General features: G+C 42.7%; 1 protein-coding gene across 4 annotated transcripts in view; it reads right to left on the bottom strand.

The window, feature by feature from the left end:
• Window positions 1–17424, bottom strand: part of AGPAT3 (1-acylglycerol-3-phosphate O-acyltransferase 3) — an 89963-nt gene that overhangs the window by 51189 nt on the left and 21350 nt on the right. Inside the window, exon 1 of one of the 4 annotated variants that reach the window (XM_072335018.1) lies at window positions 9119–9138. The exons of the other annotated variants lie outside the window; for them this stretch is intronic. The gene's annotated coding sequence lies outside the window, so the exon portion shown is untranslated. Of the gene's footprint in view, window positions 1–9118; window positions 9139–17424 lie in introns of those variants that run through there. 4 annotated transcript variants of the gene reach the window in all.

Genomic DNA, 17424 nt, shown 5'->3' with positions numbered 1-17424 from the left:
CCATTGTTTGGACACCCGCAGAATTCTGTGACAGCTGTATAAGAGAAGCAGAAATGACAACCAGGCATATAGGCTCATATTGTGAATATAGAATCATTAAAGTTGGAAAAGACTTCTCCGCAATCATTAGATCCAGTGACTTGTCCATCTCCACCATGCCCACTAACCATGTTCTTCAGTGCTTGAACATCTAAAGGGATGTTGACTCCATCGCCTCTCTGGGCAGTCAGTTCCAATGCCATACCCTTCTTTCTGAGAATAAATATTTCCTAATATCCAACCTGAATATTTACCCTGCACCTTACACCATTCGAAAACTGCTTAACTCTGACCTACTTCAGAGAACTTTGTGCAGCCACACTGCTGACATCGAATCACATCAACAACTGTAAGTGAGCCATTCAGCAAGCTGGTAATGCTCTGCCTCAGATTTAGGTTTGTACACGGTTAATGGCATCACTGCCAGTCCAGCTGAGCTGGCGAACTTCCCAAGGCCAATTTTATGTCAAAACGTGTTAGTTGCTTTTTGGAGCAAAGGGTGCCATCTTCCACTGTTTCTGTTAGAGGCAAGGCAAACAGATGACCAGGGAAGCATTTTAAAGGATTACATCACTTCCTACAGCTCTCTCTTGAAAGCTGTCCAACAAAACACAACTGCTCAATGTTCAAATTCGACTATTTTCAAATCAAGAAAAATCGCATTCTCTCCAAATATGGAAACTGCAGATTCCTTTCAAGATTTTAAAATCACTACTGTTAGGATGTAATTTGGCTTTCTGAATAGAAAGGGCCACATGAATGTAGCATCAATTGCACACAAGGTTTTCATAAAGACTGACAAAACATGAATCTAGAAAGACACCAGGACATGACGGATGTACTGAAGGGAGATTACTGAAAATAAAGTTAACTAAAGTAAATTTAGGTTAGATGTTAGGCAGAAATTCTTTCCCCAGAGGGCAGTGAGGCGCTGGCACAGCTGCCAAGAGAAACTGTGGTGCCCCATCCCTGGAGGTGCTCAAGGCCAGGTTGGATGGGGCCTGGGGCAGACTGAGCTGGTGGGGGGCAGCCTTACTCAAGGCAGGGATTGGGCTGGGTGTGCTGTGAGCTCCCTTCCAACCCAAACCATTCTGTGATTGATTCTCAGCTATCTGGACTTCCAAAAAACATTAAGTAATATTTTTCTATGTGGCGTTGCATGAAGTAAACTTGTTGGAGACCTGTCACTTGAACCTTTGACACCAGTAAGGATCCAGCCCAAGAGAGATGGTGACAGAACAGTGTGGAGAGAAAAAGCTGCAGACTTTCTGTGAGTCACTAACAAATGCACTAAACAAAAAACAATATCAGTTTGCTGGTTCATTTTCACCAAATGATGGCTTACATAAAAAAATAACAGCAGATGATGACAAAGTTGGAAAGGAAATTCAACAGAAATACAAACTGAGTTGTCATACAACAGGTACCACAGTCCTAAAGGCCGGATCCACACAAGCAAGACGGAAAGTTGCTAGTACACACGCACAGCTCCACATGTAAAACAAGCAAGCCCAGCCAGATGCTGGAAGCTGGTGAGTGCCAGGAGCAGACAGGCCTGGATGCGCTAGCTGATCCTAGCACAAAAAGGCTGCAAGTCACTACTTAGATGCAGGTGATTAGATGCAGCAATGCACTTCCAATCCTGGGATATATCCAGAAAACCTTTTCTAACAAAGACAGGAAGTAAATACATAGGAAGCCCTGATGAAATGCCATTTGGAATATTGCACAAGACAGACCACCTGTGTTCAAAAAGGAAGCTCTAGAAATAAGAGAGTCTGACAGAGGGCTTCCACACTGGGAGTATGCACAGTGACCTGCATGCACAACCTGAACAAAATGGTTTAGAGTGGATGCATTTGCCCCTATAAGACAATAAACGGCAGGAATGGGAATAAGCTATCAGAGCCAAAAAGGCTACTGATAAAAGAAAAGAAATGAATCAGCTGACCAGGAGTAAGTTTCAGAAGGAACCAAACCAGAATAGCAATGCTCTTGATGAAGCTTTCAGAACAACAAACCCATGGGCTTAAGGAGTTCCTTGTGATACTTGTCAGAAGGGCACTATGATACAACATCTCTTCTTTATAGTTCACGCTATTTTGGGACTACTTTAGATAAACAGTCATTGAAGGGTCTATGAAACAAATACCAAAAGCAGCTGGTGCACAGAGCAGGTGGGGCAAGTGGTACAGAATGTGTCTTACAGAAGAAAAATAAAGAAATAAAGCAGATTTACTGGGAAGACTGAAAATAGCTCAACTCAGCTTACTTGCAAGCCAAGGAGGCAAACAAATATCTCCTAATTTAAAATAGTAATTTTAGCAAAATAATTTACATTAAAGCCTTCACATGCCAAGCACAGTAATATAAAGTGTGCATTATAAAAGCTTGCATAAAAATATTCGAATCCTGCTTCCCAGCGTTCCCAAATACAGCAATCAGCCAGCAGAACCAATGCAACAAAGCATGCTACAGTTCAACAAATTGCATTGCTGGAGCCAAGCTGCTCCTTGGAACAAGTAAATGTTCGGCTTTTGGAGTAATTCTTAAGCACAGCCTTCATGGCATTTCAGAGGGATCTCTGCCTTTTCACTGTGTACAGCTCCTCTCATGCAGGCATTTTACTAGAACTGATAATATTGAGGTCAAAGTTCCCATAATGAGACACTGCAACTGGTAGGAGAAAAATATCTGGTTCAATATTGAGACAAGGCAGCGTTATGCGAGAGAGCGGGATTTCAAAGCAAGTTTGGTCTGACACTTTCTGCTGTACTGGACTGCATGAATACTTGAGACCCCAAGTAAGAGAAAAGTAAGAGAATCTTTCCATTTAGGATCCTTATCTTCTCCCACTTATTTATCTATTTAAGTATAACCACGAACTGGAAATATATCAAATTACTGCTTGAATGTCTGCCAAGATTCATCATAAACATTTGTACAGTATATGGAGCACAAAAAAAAAGTTACGTTTGATATCTATATTTCCCCATTTCAAAAAGAACCTCTTTCAATTAAATATACATGTGCATGAACTTAAATGCTTATACAGTTTCTCTCCTGCATCATGCCTTGCATTGAATGCAATACGGTAACTCCCCAAACCATGTCTCCATCTGCTACTTCGGTATCTCAGGCTTTGAAAATATTCTCAGCACTCCAGCATTCAAGGTGTACAGGACACAGAGTTGAATGTATCCACTGGGTACCCAGTTCTCAGAACAGAAGAACTACATACTACATACCCAGAGGACTTTGTGCTATTCTGTTTCCATTTTCTGTTCAGAGGGAAGGATGAAACTGTTCTCATATCATGAGATGTTCCCTCTTTTCCCTTCCGCTCGGCCTGGCTAGACATCTCACCTCAGCATTAGAGTAAGGCCTTCAGTTTTTGTACGCTCTCTCTCATTTTTATTGGATTTATTAGCATCAATTCTAATTACATTGTGTTATGTTGTATTATAACGCGTTATTTTATGTTCCAATGTTTTCTTTAGTAAATTAGTTTGTTTCTCCTCAGATCGTTGCTGCTGTTTTGTTTTTAGGCCCATCTCCCCTTTTCCTTTTCCCAGGGCATGGGTCCATGGGTCCCCCCCACCCTGCTCATCACGTAACTGGGCCAAACCAGCCCATAAACCATTGACACCAGTACAACTTGCAACCAAACCTTACAGCTTTAAGGTTCTTTGTAAGATGGGGAACAGATAAACTAGAATGTAGCAGATATCTTTATCTGTGGTCTCCTGCCTCATTCAGTTTCTATGTTCATCCTGAGTAAGGTTGGGCAGCAGTTACGTCTAATCTTGTCTACATCTTCCTGTGGAGACAGAGCTCTGATGGTTAAACATCCTCCAGCAGATCCAAATATGGCAGCTAAAACATGACTGGCCTCTCTTGTATGTTTTACCATTCTGCTGGGGATTACTGCTTCAGATTGGGAATACACATCTGAACCCTAGTTGCCCCAGTTGACAACTCAATTGACAACCTTAAAATTTCTGATAAACGTGCATTCTTGTAATGCTTTCTTTATGTTTGGGTGTTTGGCTTCTTTTAGGGTAGCTGGAAAATTCTGGTGGAGATTCCTGTGAACTGCTGGGATTGAAGGATATGCACGCGATCCCTTCTGCAGCACCAATAGCTGATAATATCTGGAGAAGCAAGTGATGGCTGACATCAAAGCAGCAAGATTTGCTAGACAGTTCTGGTCTAGGCTGAAGAGGTTGAATTATTCTTGATTAAAGATGCTATAAGACTTCCAGTACCTGAGACATCCTAGCAACAGAAACAGGGTGAGTCCTCAGCAAGTTAAATCAGATGTCTATGTGATACTACAGTGCTTAGCTGAAAAACTTCTGTTTCACTCCTAGCTTCCATCCCAGGCTGGATGTGGCTCTGGGCAGCCTGGTCTGGTGGTCGGCAACCCTGCACACAGCAAGAGGGTTGAAACTAGATGATAATTATGGTCCTTTTCATCCCAGGCCATTCTGTGATTCCATGATAAGATATGATATACACAAAAAGAAACTATGGCCATACAGTATTAGGCAAGCTGCTCTGTAAGCTATACCTGTCTGAAACAACTATGACAGACCATTGCTGAATTAAGGTAAGTATGCCTTACCTTATTCACAAGAAATCTAATAATTTATCTGCAGTTTCTTAGAGATCGGTTATGTCTGAGGCTTTGCAGTGAATAAATGCTGACTGAAGTCAAGACGAAAGACAGCACAAAAGAGGGGATATGCGAGAGAAATTTGAATAGGCTCAGGCTAGGTGTCTGTATTTCCCTGTGTTTGGAAGTGCTTGGTATACAAGGCTTTTAGTTGGGTTTATTAATGAAAAATGCATTGTGAATACATTCCAAATGTGGATACAAGCTCACCCATGATTTATAAAAGAGTTACCCAAACTGGCTCCTGGAAAGCAATAGACTGTAAAAGAAGACCTAAATGATACTTTGTAAAGCAAATGGATATTTAATTGCAGGTGTAACTTTTTTGTACGGCAAAATACAAGTCTGTCATGTTCAGAGTAACCTCAGTGATTTTTATTCTCCTTTTAAACACAGGAATATATATATATTATTATATATATATATAATGCCTATAATGAAAAATATTGTTGTAAAAACCCTCTGCTGTATTCCTCTGATTGACCTTCCCAGCGGCACCTTCCTTCCATTATGCTGCACTTCTGCTCTCATTTTGTGCACTGCCTCAAACTTTGGGACCAAGGGTCCTGTTACTGCTTTCAGGGTGGAACCTCTAGCACACTGCTAAGGTTGTGCAAGCTTTTCTCCTGTTACTCCAACATTTTCTTCAGTATTCACTGGGTTTGTAGACAGATTTTAGCCCTGTTTATCTTTTAGTGGCCTTCAGTCTGGGAAAAAAAATAAAAATAAAATAAAATAAAATAAAAAAATCCCAGAACACAATTCTTCATAATTAGACATTAATGAGAAGAAATTGATCACTGATTTTTTCTGCTCTGATCTTCCAGAAGCAGACTTTCCAGGTACTCCAAATTGACTGTTTCTTATTCATTGATAAAGTTGATAGGAAGGAGTTGTCTTCTGGGATTTGAGACTTGCAGTTAGTATTTGGCAGAAATATCTTTATATGTATTCAAGTTTCGAGTGGTCCTAATAAGAAAGTGAGTTTGTGAAGCATCAGTTTCATCAGAATTAAAGCTCCCAGCTAGCCCTGACTGGGCTCTGCTGGCTGTCCCACCTGCCAGACAGCCACCCTCTGTGCCAGTCAACAAGGCTAGTAAAGGGAACAGACCCATGTCCATACTGGGATGCCTTCCACTGGGAAGCTAGAGCTGCACAGAGATGGGCAGAGAGATGGGTTAGTGGGCTCTGGGAACCAACAGGCCACGTGGGATGCCAGCTGGTCCCACACAAAGCTGCATGTCCCTTGAAGATCCCTCTCCCCACTGCCAACACACAAAGTCCCGCTATCCCTCTGCAGTGCATGGAAGTCTATTTTCCCCATCTGTGAAGCAGGAAAATGAGTCACAGCCAGGCTAGGCAATTCAGAGACCATACACATATCCTTCCAGGCCCCTTAGAGGCACAAAACATCTCTCTGAGCTCAGCCCTACAGATGTCTCTTCCCTCTCCACACTAAGTCCCTTTTTACAAAGGACTGCCACTAGGGTCATGAGTCAAGCTGGCTTGGCTATAAATACTCCCAAATACCATTCCTCATCCGCCTTACTGCTTCCCACATGACCTTCTGCCTCCACACTCTGCAGACCCTTCAAGCTTCGAAGTATTTGGAAAGCACCCATAGTATCAGCACCAGCAACCTGCTAGCAGGAGACAGGCACAGTTCTGAGTGGCAGCTGATGGATCATCCTTAGCTGTTGTTCCACTCCTCCTGAGTAGGCAAAACTACCTGCACTGCTGTTTATTCACTATTGATGGTTCAAACACACGTGAAATTAAAAGGATGTAGAACAGCAATCTAGTTAAGAATTTTAATGAACACAAACAGCATTTTAGATATAAAATCTATTATAAAGCATTTGCAGGCCTAATTGGAGATTTACTTACTGCCCAAAAGGCTTTTAAAGAAAGCTTTAAACTTCTGAACTTCCACAGATAAGACCTGAACAGGCAGTGATGGAACTCACCACGATGCTGTCATATCTCATTCAGTAGCACAAACAGGTGAAGTTAAATACACCTGTACTCCAGAGCCCTCCTGGGGGGCTGCAGCTAGCCCACCTGCAGCAGGTGGAGGAAGCCTGCCCACAGCTCTCTCTGCTCTTGCCAGCCCAAAATCTGGCAGCAAAGGTAGTAGGGCCATGGCTCAACCCAGCCAAGAGAGTGAGTGGAGCAGGTGCCAGCTATTTTTACACCTACATAGATCCACGCTTGACCTGCTGCTCAGTTGGAGAGGAGAAGCAGCTGCAGCAATGAGGCGACAGCTCCATAGTAGAGAAGGGATACTGATGGCCAGGATGCAGCCACAGCCTTGAAATGCTATGCAGTCTGTAAAGGGGTGGTCTGCTCGTCATGGCTGTAGCAGGCTGGCTTTAAAGAGAATTGAAGTGCACCCAGAGAGACATTTTAAAAGTAAATAAATAGCAGGCATTCTCATACAGGAAAGATGGTAGCGTTCAGTCACACCATGAATAAGGATATGGGTGGGGAACAATTGTGAGAAGCATTCACAGGCAGGCTGGGCTTACATCTGTCAGGAATGAGAACAGAGCAAGGAAGGTAACACCTCCTGGGCCCCCCTCCAGCTCCACCTGATGTAAGCCAGCAGCTGGTGTACACCTGCGAGCTGCCAGAAAGGCCCACAGCCCTCCTCCCTGCACAACACCCAGTGCACAGCCCTTCTTCGCAGCAGCAGATTGAGAGCAGCACACACCTGCTTTGGCTAAGTCTCAGCATTTCCAGATACTGAAAGGTGTGCACTTTTTGTACATAAAAGAACGTGTCCTACCTGGTAGGCCACTGAAGCCATACTCTAATCTCAAACTAATCTGAGATTAAAACTAATGTATTAACTGATACACCAGCTTGTTCTCACAACACAGATCTCAAAAGGCTATTCAGAACGTAATGGCTAGCTATGTGCAAGCAATCTGGCGTATGGGAGATCATCTGCAAATTGAGAATTACTTCAAAATCCATCTCAAGTGTGTCACTCTCCTGCTCTGAATATCTCAGTTTCTAAGATTAGAGATCTTTTGGATGATTATTCATCCCCTCATCTCACACTAAAAAAGAGGACAGAATTACTCTATTCCAAACTGTAAGTGAAGCCATTCAGTGCAAGCAGCCTTCCTATCAAGGGACCCTCTTTGCAGTGAGACCTTTAATAGACCTTGGAGTTTGAAGGAGGCGTTGATTGTCTTTTTCTTCCAGAAACACAAGAGCTGTGCAGTCTCCTAATCTCTGAGACTGCAAATGCCCATCTTCTACATCTGCAGTAATTAAGCCAACTTCTCATGCCATTACCCACCTCAAGTCTCTTGCTCAGCATCTGCTCTGTTCCCACACTGCATCCTCAAATCAAACCAAGATAAGCCATTTTCTAAGGTCAGCTGACTTGTTTCTCCCTCAAAATCACTGCAGCCAAAATGATTCTAGTATAAAGCATCTTGCTAAATATCCAAAAGGTCTCTTTTAAAGGGAAAAGAAAAAAAAAAAACGTAGACGTCAATGCATGTGGATATTTTTAGCACCTGAGTTGTTCTATATTTATTCCTTTATGTCTCTCTGGAAAAAAAAATAGGAAAAAAAAATAAGAAAAAATAAAAAAGCATGATTTCTGATGAAGCATTACCAGAAAATTGAGCCTACTGGCAAGGCTGCTTTACGAACCTGAGCTTGATGAACACTGCAACATGCTTGTCACACTACCCCTTAATCTCAGGGTTAGGAGCGCACGCAACATACACAAGCATAATCTTTTTGCCATCCTATTTAGACGTAACCCCTTAGATTTATGTTTTAAAAATGGGAGCCTGAAGTATTTGTAAAGGCCTAAATTGCCAGGTCCCGTGCAACATAACCTCAAGAAACTTTCTGGGTTAACTGTTAAAAGCAAAGCCAAACCACTACCTCAGCTGAAAATCGGCAGCAACAGCAGCATCTCAAGCAATATTCAGGCAATAAAAGATTACTTCTCTCTTCCTTATTCTGTTTCCTTATAGCTGTCACCTTCCTGGCTCAAAGACTCCTGTGCCATCACCTCCAATGCTTTTGCTCCAATATCCTCATGCCCCTGATCATCAAAGGCATGGTTTATTTGTGTGGGAAGAGATACTTCTGATAGACAGGAAAAGCAGACTGAGTTATAGAAGCTACACCCAATTGTAGTACATTTTCACTTGAAGAGAAAGAAAATAAATTAAGACAGGATCTGATATTGTGAAAAATGGGAAAATCAATTGTGTTTTGAAACTTGCAGTATATCAATTTCCTGCTCTAGAAATATATCAGTTTTCCACCCACAGTTATGCTAGACATTTGAGTTATGGCAGAGCTTTTAAAAGATTGTAACAGGAAAACTTGGGAGTAGTGGAGGAAAGAAACTAATTGTATACCTACCTCTCTCTAGAAACCTGAAATTTCTCTCTTTTCTGAACTCAGAGGACTCAATCTTCCTTCTAGATATTCCCTACCTGTAAGACAGGTGTATCACATCACTCAGCTGTACTCTGCAAGTGTTTTTCCAGCAGGGCATTACCTACATATAGATAGTTCTCTCATCCCAGAATAAGCAATACACAGCAAGGGACTCCACGGCATGAAACTAAACTGGCAATAGCTCAGGGCACACACATATAACATGAGTAAGTTTGGTCAGTGGCAGGTTATTACTGATTACTCACTTGCTTAAGAGAAGTACAGCTGTGGGAAAATGAATTGAATAATAAATTTATTCTTACTTCTGGGATTAGAAGCACTTAAGCTCACATGACAATTCTTTCTTAGATAATTTATCCACCTTTTGTGAACTGGATAATCCTTTCTTTCAAAATGGACTGAAGTCATGAATAAGCATAGCAAGAAAAGTTTGTCCAGGAAAATGCATTCGAAATGAGAAGGGGTTTACACTGATGGTGGTTTATTTATTTATTTTTACCTCTGTCACTGTTCCCTTCTGCTACATTATTTGTTATCCAAATTAGTTTTGCCGCTTTTGTTAACGTTCTGGTGTCAAACTGACCACAGATAACCTGAGCACTGAAAGGTCAACAGGTATCTAGGTATAACCCATTTGTACTTACAGTCACTCACGCACCCTTCTCAGTATTAGAGCCCTCCAATGTGCTTCTCTGAGCAGACCCCTGAAGACATCCTAAAGATAAGAGCTGATTCATTAACCAGAGCCATGAATACTGACTCGCAAGGACACCTCCAAACCACAGAGGGGATCACTACCAGGACAGCAGTGATGCAATCCAAAGAATCATATCCAATGCATGAGCTACAAAAATAGCTTCTTTCAGAGGAATGAAGACTGCAACCTGACCTCCAGCACAGGCAGTTTTTCACAGAGAGAGTGATGAGGTGCTGGCACAGGTTGCCCAAAAAAGCTGTGAATGCCCCATCCCTGGAGGTATTCAAGGCCAGGTTGGATGGGGCCCAGGGCAGCCTGATCTATGCGCATACTAAACTTCTTTTGAATGAAACTAAATCAGAAGTTCCACTCTGAACATCACTCCAAACTAAGGCCCCCAACAGGAGGCTAACTAAGCAAGGAGCAGGGCTGCTGACTTGTGAGTGCAAGAGGACTGGCAATCGGTGTCACAGAGATGAAGACTGCCTTCTTAAAGGCAAGGGTAACATGGCAGACAGATAAACAGATCACTAAGCACACCATCAACCATGCTCTCAGCAATGGGATGTGCACACACTGGAGCTGGGCTCATCACACAGGAGATTCTGAAAGAAACAGCAGTCTCTGGCATAACTCCATGCTTCCCATTCCCAGACTCTGCAGGTAACTCCTGTGGGGGAACATGCACAGAATAAACACTTCCCTTTGTTCTTTCTGCTCCATGGCCAGCGCCAGCAACCTCCAACATCATCACCTCTGATTCTACCCCAGGCTAAGTGTATTGCCTTTCTATGACTACTGCTAGGAAAGAGGGATGCATACACACCAGTTAAAGTGGACTTACAAAGCTTGGGTCTGCTGAGAGCCAAACAAACATCATCCAGTCATCAGTCTGACTGGAAAGGCTGTCATGCTTTCAAAAGCAGTTCCACAAGGGCAAAAGATGATTACTGCTCATAGCATAGCAAGCTGCTAAACTGCTAAATCTTCCAATCTTTGTCCTGTACAAAAGTCCTGTGACCAAGAACGTCTGCACACAGTATGTTCTGCTTACACAGCACTTCTAGGGCTTCCGCACAAAGAACCTGATATATCCCCCCTACTTTCCTAGCATAGAGGTAAATAGTGATAATATAGCAAAGGCACTACACACAGCAACACTTTTGATCACAACTATAGCTACCTGATCATAATTTAAGCTGTTTCCACTTTTTTTGGAACACGAGGCAGGGAGCAGCTTCTGTGGTAGTCAAGCATGGTAAGACCTTTCCCCTCATTCTGGTCTCTCTTTCATATTTCAAGAAGCCTTCTGGTATTTAAAGGGAGATTATAAATAGGAAAGAAATCAACTTTTTAAAAAGCTAGATAGTGAAAGAACAAGGGGGAATGGTTTTAAACTAAAGAAGATATTTAGATTAGGTGTCTGGGAGCAGTTTTTCAAAGAGAGGGCAGTGAGGCCCTGGCACAGGCTGCCCAGAGAAGCTGTGGATGCCCCATCCCTGAAAGTGTTCAAGGCCGGGTTGGATGGGGCCCTGGCAGCTTGATCTAAAGCCTGATGCACAATGTACTATATTAATGTAAGAAGCTTGGAAGACAGCTTTGGAAACCTGCACTCACACCCAACCCACCCACCTCACATCAGCTCATCACTGGTAGTAAGAGCTGAAGGTACTGCTATTTTACAGATGCCAGTCACTTTCTTGTGCAAGGCTCAGGTTGCTAAAAATTTCACCTGGTGACAGCAGAGATATGTTATGTTTGATGGCAGGTCTTGAATCTTCATACACTAAAACTTTGTGCCCAAGCTTGTCCACTAGGACCAGAGACAAAGCAGCAGCAAAACTTTCAGCAAAGCTGTTACTTCTGACTTGCTCCCTGAGTACAATGTCCAAGAGGGAGAGATTTTGGTCATTTGGATGTGCTCCTGGAGCAGGTGATGGTGAAAAATACCAATCTCATGACTCTGGAGGAGATTCAGGCAACAGGTTAAATGGGTCACTCAAGTAAGCGGGAAGATAAATTAATTTTGTTCCCACAAGAGGCCTGCACAGACACCAATTAATGACAGGGCAATGATATGCTGGCATCTGTCCTGTGAAACAGGGAAGAACCATCAGACATTTCCTGGAGGAACAGTCCAAAGAGCAAAGGTTAGTGAGACAGTTTTCCTTCAGACACCTCTGCAACACATGCACAGAGAGGGCAATGTGACTAGAAAGCTAGCTTGAGTTTAAAAAAAAGTAAGCAGACAAACATAAAGCTGAAGCCTGATCCTGCTAAACTGCACATTTGGCCAGGGCAAGCACAACCAGCCATGACTCCTAGTAAAGTGCTTCCCTCTTCTATACACAATAATCCACAGAGACCAGCTCCAAACTCCAGGCCAACAGCCAGCACCGCACTGCTGGGAAGAGACTTATTTTCTGCTGGGAAGAGACTTATTTTCTCCTTAAAAGCATTATGAGTACTATGCACTATACTGCAGTACTTGTTTGTCTTAATAAACTTTTGTTTCAGATGCCTGGTAGAAAGGTGCCTTTTTAGCCCTCCCTTTCCTACAATACATGCTTTTGTTATTATAGTTACAATCACTGTAACTACTGGAAAAGACAGAGGCTAGTATGTATATTTAAGCAACTGATAAGGACAGAAAAGCAAATGACATAGTCCTTTGAATTCCAGTTTGAGCAATATCCTGAGTCTGAACATTTCACAAGGGTATATTTTCCCCTTCTTCCTCCAAACACAACATTCAAAAACCCACAACGTGCTGAACTAGTATAAATCAGCCTCTTGGGATCTGAACCCGTGGGCTCAAGGGCAAACTTCTGTAGAAGCCTTTTTGTTCTTGGGTGGACTTTGTACTGATTCTGAAGTTACAGAGTTTAATGCAAGGGCACAACTCTGTTTTAGCACATACCCTGTCAAGCAATGTTGCCACTGTTACTTGAGACAATGCTATTTTACAGTAATTATTTGTTGTATTTCTATACTTTCCTAGTCCTTGTACTAGATGCTCTCTGAACTTGGTGCTGACGCTCCAAAGGCGAGAGAAACAGCTACAGAACAGAAGGAAAAATAAATCAAGCAGTTCACTCCTCTTTTAGGGGTTCCCAGCCAACAGGGAATAGCCAAACTGTGTGACAGGATGAAAAGGGAATCAAAATGTAAATTCAGGACTGGGTAGATCTGGTAAGCTGCCTATAAGAAAGGATGGAAGTGGCTCCATCTCTAAAGAGATATGAGACAGACCTTCAAATATGATGAGGGAAAATCCTTAGCTATAGACTTAAAAACTTTGTGCCACACGCTCCTGTTTATGTTTGGACAATACTCTGAGGTCTGGAGAGAGAACTGATGTGAGCACAGCTAATCACTGGGCTGATGAATCAGCTCTCCAATGTACATCCTCCTTAGGGAGAGAAGAGAGAATTGGCAGAGGACAGTGCTGCAGAAGACAGCAGTATTAAGAAACAGCTGCTGAATTTGATGCAGAAGCAGAACACTGTATAGAAAACACTGGTGCAGTATTCTTGGTCAAAATCATCATCGTCAGTGAAGCATATCCCACAGCCTGTAAAAAGCAAATACATTTCCTTAGGATATCCAGTCACAGCCACTTCCTTTCCAAATCCAAATGCTGGAACAGCAAAGCCCAAGGTTTTTGGTGCCGTACATTCAAGTAGCAGTGCAACAAAAAACACAGCAAAGATCAAGCAAAATCAATATTGATGAAATTCTCTCCAGGATAGTAATATCAGTTGTGCACAACAAAAAGCAGTAAGCTTATAAGACATCTATAGCTCTATTTCATGAAACCTGCACAGGTATGAGGACCATATTTTGTAGCAACTTGTAGTCAGTTGGCCTCAAGTCAGCACTGTTAGCTTCACATTGTAACTTTTAGTGAGATAATATGCAAAAATAAACTTTGTGTTTTCTATTAAGTCATTTTATAAAAACCTTAAGCCACACTAAAACAAGAGAGAAAAGCTCCAAGTAGGACCATACACAGCCCAACAGATTTGCTGCAACTCGTAGAAGTAACTTTAGGAGTTGCACACCTCTTCTTCTAATTGAGGCAGAGGCCCCTTTTCCTTTCCTCTCCTGTTCAAAGACAAGCTCCAATACCTGAAAAGCAGCAGTCAAAAACTGCAGTCAAGCCTTACTGTGAGACAACCTCCCTATGGACTTCAAGGCTACCATTAATTCACCTTAAACACTGCTTATGAGCATCAAAGCTAAGGGAATGACAAGCAAGCCATTATACATAACTACCCATAACTATAGGAAAAAACATCATTCTACAAAACAAGTTATTTTCTCATTGACGTAGCTGATAGACTGAGTTTAGGGATCCTGACATCACCAGCCTCTTCTAGTTAGAAGATTTCCAAGAAGCTTAAGTTGCCAATTCTCCAACTTAACAGACTATTAGGCTAGGCTGGGAAAGGGATAGCTCAAAACTCCATCAGTGAACCCAAGACCCACTGGGAGCCACTGCTGTCCCTCAGCATACCACCATGTGGCTCTTCACACCAGAAGCAGGCACAGTACTGGGAAGATGTGGAACAGGAGCAGCGAGACACAACAATCTCATGGGCAGCGACAGCTACAGAACAAGCAAGATGGAGAGGAAATACTGTATCCATACGTTCCCACAGAGAGCTTCCCTGGACCCAACACCAGTGCTGCCAAGATGACCAGCAGCACTGGGGCTGTGCTCACACCAGCAGCCGGCCTTGCCCTTCATGGTTATCTGTTCCTATCAGGCCACGCTCATTTCCATATCCAAATAGACCTCCAGGAGAGGCTGTTGCAGATAAGGGCATACAAAAGCAACAGTTACATTTTTTTCCTTCATTCAGATGAGCTGAGAAGCTGGGCTACTTGTTCATGCATGAACTGCACGTAGCTTAACCTTCTAATTTTTCTTAATGCTTCACATGTGTCCCGTCAGGGCATACTACAGTTTTAGTTATTTCTTCTTTTTTCCATACAGCCGAAAAGAGCTTCCAGTCTGCGTGAAAGACGATGCCTCAGTCACTGCCAGCAGGCCCCTTATTTATTGTTCACTGTAACTTCTCTCTCCTACCAGCAACCAGAGACTGGCTCACTAGATTTCTGTGATGACAGGTACAATAACATGCAAGCAGATACCTTTTATTGCGTTTCTGGACACCTGCTCTGAAAGAGTTTTCTGTTTCTGTCTGCTGTCATTTGAATATGTGAATGACCTCCCAAAGACAAGCAGCAGTTTTCCCCAGAACACACTCAGGCACACTGTCAAAGAGAAGGGCAGAAAAGTACTCCCATTTCCTCACACATCTTTCAGCTCTGCCTTTGTGCATTGAAAGATCAATAGCTTCCAAGATTTATTTCAAGTCCCGTAAATTCTAAGACTTAAAACAAGTGGAGCTACACAGTTGTAGTCTGAATAAATCTAATGAATTCAGACTGCCTATCAAGTTTTTATGAATACCAAGTCCTGTGAATTGACACTGCTCATTTTTTCCACCATCTTCCTTCCAGGTGACCAAAAGGATCACTCTTCCCCCAGAATACCTTGTTTTGACAGGCATCTGAAAGAGCAAAAAGGCAGCTCTTTTATTCTAAATATCAAGGCACTAAAAACAAAGGAAGAACTCTATGTATGAACTTAATTCCCTAGGCAATTGAGCCTCACGACTTGGCTTTACTTCCTTGAAAGCAAGCCGTAAATGGAGAACTGTATTAATAGTGTCTCAGAACTTGCTCAATGGCCTTCAAACTGGTCCATCTAACCACCTAAAAGGAGTATAAAGATTAAGTCCTGGGGCAATGGAAAATATCCACATCAGCAGAAGTCAGGACAGTCCTCAAGCAAAGAGAAGAAGAGCAGTAAAAGGAAAATTTGTAAGAAAGGTGGAAGAAGAAATGAGGGCAAAAAAAAGCTGAAGAAGATGCAAGATGATGGTCAGGAAACATGAGGAGGAAAGGGAAAAGGAAATGGTCTGGCTATAAAGAGAAGCTCATATAAACAGGAGAGGGGACAGTCAATTGCCATGCACAGGTCTGCCTGCAGGAGCTCAGGGATAATGCTCACAGGTTGAAGAGTGTGCATGGAGGAGCTATGCACACAACATCAGCCATCAGAGAACAAACGTTTAGCTGAAAACCCAACAGCTATTTCAAGGAGAGGGGGGGAAAAGAAATCCACTGGCTTCTGGATGAAACTAAAAATTCTGGTCAAATGTCAGGTACATCAGCAAAGACAACCAACCTCTGGGCCAACCTACAAGGGCAGGTTAGTATTCATGGCTAATCATTTCTAAACTGTGTCTGGACACTTCTCTTGGTGGCAAGTTGTAGTTCAAGTACAGAGTTATGAAATGCAGGATTAGACTGGAGACAATTCTTACAGCCTCCTCTAGCTTTGGGCACTTACTCAAGACCCAATGAGGTGGGTGAAAGAGGTGGGGCAGGGAAAGAAAGTAGAGGTAGAGAGAAAGAAAGAAAGCATGTTGATAACCACAGAATGGTCTGGGTTGAAAAGGACCACAATGATCACCCAGTTTCAATCCCCCTGCTATGTGCAGGGTCGCTAACCACAAGATCAGGCTGCCCAGAGCCACATCCAGTCTGGCCTTGAATGCCTCCAGGGATGGGGCATCCACAACCTCCTTCGGTAACCTGTTCCAGTGTGTCACCACCCTGTGAGTGAAAAACTTCCTTCTAATATCTAACCTAAACCTCCCCTGTCTCAGTTTAAAACCATAATGAACTAGAATGAGGAAGAACAGCCTAAAAAGAATGTAATATTTTCATAGAATCATAGAATCACCAAAGTTGAAAAAGACCTAAAAGATCATCCAGTCCAACCGTTCACCTATTACCAATAGCTCCAACTAAACCATGTCCCTCAACACAACATCTAATTGCTCCTTGAACACCCCCAGGATCAGTGACTCCGCCACCTCCCTGGGCAGCCCAAGGGAAAGCACAGTGTACATAATCATTTTATTTCTTCTCACTGAACATGTGGGAAATAAACTGGACAAGAGTGACCAACTCTGTACAGGAGAATTGGGCTGGAGATAGAGAAGGAAGTTTTGGGATTTTGCCTTTGTTTCAGAATATTTATTCAAGAGTGATTTTTTTCAAGCGTGCAGTTCTTAGCACCAGAGATCCCAGGTCCAGCTCACCCTAGGCATATTTACCACCTCATAACAGTAAGGCAGATAAAGGCTCAACATGCCCCCAAGCCATGCTTAAACTGCATAATTCTTGCTGATGACAAGAATCCTTACAGCCAGTGACCTCATCTCCAAATGAAATGTATAAACAGATGCTCTTTTAAAGCCACTATATTCCTTCACATGCTGCCTCGATCAATATAGCCGTTGTTTACTTCACTGCTCCGAGCTACGTGACAAGGTACAACAGTGAAACTCTACCTGGATTTCAGTTCTGGGGGGGAATCGGATGTGTGCAGGCATGGTGATGTATGCAAAAAAGAAAGGAGACACCAGGATGTGTGGTATCAATGTATGAAAGCACAGGAAGCACAAGACTACCTGTGTGAAGTGTC

The sequence above is a fragment of the Excalfactoria chinensis genome, chromosome 1 (genome assembly GCF_039878825.1).
Source record: "Excalfactoria chinensis isolate bCotChi1 chromosome 1, bCotChi1.hap2, whole genome shotgun sequence".
Taxonomy (NCBI): domain Eukaryota; kingdom Metazoa; phylum Chordata; class Aves; order Galliformes; family Phasianidae; genus Excalfactoria; species Excalfactoria chinensis.
Note: the sequence above shows the minus strand (reverse complement) of the source record. Positions and strands in the feature narration are given on the sequence as shown.